Here is a 2813-nt window from a genome sequence, read left to right as displayed (position 1 = left end):
AAATATATCAAATTCTTAATTTTTTGAAAATATCGATAAAATTATTGGAAGTAATTATAAAAAACAAAAAATATAAAGAAATTAGGAAAATTATTTTAAATGAAAAAATTCCTTAAAATCTTTACAATAATAGCAAAATATCCTAGTCTATCTATCTGCAATAGACCATAATAGATTATTATCTATGTTTATATGTGTCATGATAGACATTAATAATAATCTATTGCGGTATATCACATATAGACTGTGATATTTTGTTATCATTTGTAAATATCTTGGTTTATTTTCCTATATCTGATACCAAACCCAAGATATTAAATATTTAAATTAGAGATAGATATTCTATGTGTTTTTTAAATACGGTAAAATGTTTTTTAGTACAAGGTAAATTTTTTATCATTTATATTATATTCACATTACTAACATTTTTCTTTTGTGTTTTTCGTTAATTTTTTAATGATATAATGAAAATATTTATTCATCGTTGATACCAAACCTCATGGAAATGTAAAAATATCAATGGAATCGACTACATGTCAATAAAAATTTAATTCTATTGTTAAATTCCTGACACTTGGAATGCGATGTCTATTTATATTCTCTAAATATATATATATATATATATATATTAAATATAATAAATTCATGAACTTTATTGTATGTGATACCTTGAGCTTTAAAAAGTGCAATAAATATTTAAACTTTCAATTTCGTATCGGTTGGGTCATTGCTCGGTTTGACCACTTTTTAAGTTAGATACATACTAAACAAAATATAAAAAAATTGGAGTTTTATGATTTTATATCTACTAAGTCAATTCATATTCTTTAAAAAATTTTAAAATGTTAAAAGATTTGTTAGACATAAAATCGAAATAATTATAAATGGTCCCTAAAACTACTTAGAACAATTGATGTGGCACTTTAATGGATGACATAATAGTTAATGTAACAACTCTTCGATATATGCAACCCAATATTCATACTAATTAAATGGTCTTATTTTTGCAAGTAGTTTAAAATATGCCTATATTTTTTTACAATTTTTTTTCCATAGTTTTCAATAATTATACAATTAATTCATAAAAGAGAGCATCCATTTAACAACCACATCTTTTACTTTTAGTCAACAAATGATCAAAGTAGATTTTGGGACCATTTAACATTGTTTCTCAAAACAACTAAAGTATTTATTTTGAAATTTTAGACACCAAATAGATATCAACTTTAAATTTATAATAGAGATTAAATTATTATAAAATGTAAAGTATATGGATTAAATGTTAACGTAATAATAAAAAGTTGGACAAGACCACACTTTCATGAATTTTTAGGACTAATGTTTTTAAAATATGGTTTTCTAAGATTTTCCCACCCACCCTCAAAATAATAATAATAATAATACTCAATAAATTAATTAAAATCCCCAAGAATATATCTAATCTAACCCAAACCAAATCTTGTCCAACCACGTACTCCCTAAACTAATAATACATCTTAAAAAGGGAAAAGAAAAATCAATAGAACCTATAAAAATTTCAATCTTGTTATTAACAGTAATCATCAGAGAAAAAATGTTTTTGAAGAATGACGATGTAATAGCTTCTCCAGTTTATCCTGCCATTGTCTCCTCGTCAATCTGAGCACCAGGTGGGGTCAGAGTTATCGAAACATCGAACTTAGGGGTCTTGGACTTATGGATACTGAGCTACTATAACCTTCTTTTTTACCCTGAGTTTTGGTGTCATATCTTAACATTCATATAAAGTCAGATCATATCAAATACAGTAAATCAAGCAATATTCCATGCATATAATTGACCTTTTTCTTTTTTCTTTTTTTTAAGAACATACCTGACGAAGAATCTGACGAACTCCGACGAGCAAAGGAGGCTACGACGAAACTGACAGCCGGCGCGGATACCGACGAAGCGGGCGAAGTACATGGCGGTGTCGGATCGGCGGCGAGAGGGAGAGAAGAGAGCGGCGGCACGATTGAAACCCACGAACCGTGCGGGTGATAGACGACGGCTGGGCGCAGTGAGACATGAGGCTGAACAGCGAACTTGTTACGACGGCGGCAGCGCTTCGTGGTGGTATGAACGCACGTCGGCGTCTGGGCTGAGCTGCGAAGGGGCGAGAGAGGGGTGGGGCACGGCCCGATTCGTACGAAGAAGAAGAGAAGAAATTGATTTTTTTTTTCTCTGCGCTTCACGAGAAGACCTTTTATTTTCATTAATATCCAAAATCTATTTGAATTCCAATTTCAAACATATCTACTTATATATATTTCATATCCCTTTCTAAATCCAACTTAAAATTAACTTCAAAATTTAATTTATAATCATCTCTCAACAATTTAAATCTACCAACCAAAATTCCCAAATAAAAGGAAAATTCTTATAAATAAAAAAATCTAAAAAATATTTATACTTTATAGTAAAAAGTTCCATCAATGTTTGTACTTTTGAAATTTCTTGTAAATATTTGTAAATATTTTTTTTTTATATTTAAAAACATCCCTACAAAAATTCCAAACCTCCAAAACCCCTAAATTCACAAACCTTTTATCAATTAAACCCTCAATTTCCAAATCTCCTTCAATATTTCAAACTCAAATATAAATCCACCAATTAAATTAAATCTAAATTTTAAATCTTAAACACCTCACTTAAATGGGATTATCTTAGCCTTGAACAATTCAATTTTAGTCTCAATAGTCAGCATAGCACTCAAATAATTTAAGATAATTAAATTAAAACTTACCTAAAAATTTGGATGGTCACATTGAGTGGTTGTCAAATATTTTAATTTT

General features: G+C 28.7%; 1 long non-coding RNA gene across 1 annotated transcript; it reads right to left on the bottom strand.

The window, feature by feature from the left end:
• Positions 1-1392: 1392 nt before the first annotated feature.
• Positions 1393-1983, bottom strand: LOC150037473 (uncharacterized). The gene is made up of 2 exons (XR_016528738.1): positions 1853-1983; positions 1393-1749 (listed from the first exon to the last, which is right to left on the bottom strand). It is a non-coding gene; the product is annotated as an uncharacterized LOC150037473 (long non-coding RNA).
• Between the last annotated feature and the right edge of the window lie 830 nt (positions 1984-2813).

This window comes from Benincasa hispida, chromosome 3, assembly GCF_027475165.1.
Source record: "Benincasa hispida cultivar pf3 chromosome 3, pf3_genome.v1.1, whole genome shotgun sequence".
Lineage (NCBI taxonomy): Eukaryota > Viridiplantae > Streptophyta > Magnoliopsida > Cucurbitales > Cucurbitaceae > Benincasa > Benincasa hispida.
This window is presented reverse-complemented; position numbering and strand designations above follow the sequence as displayed.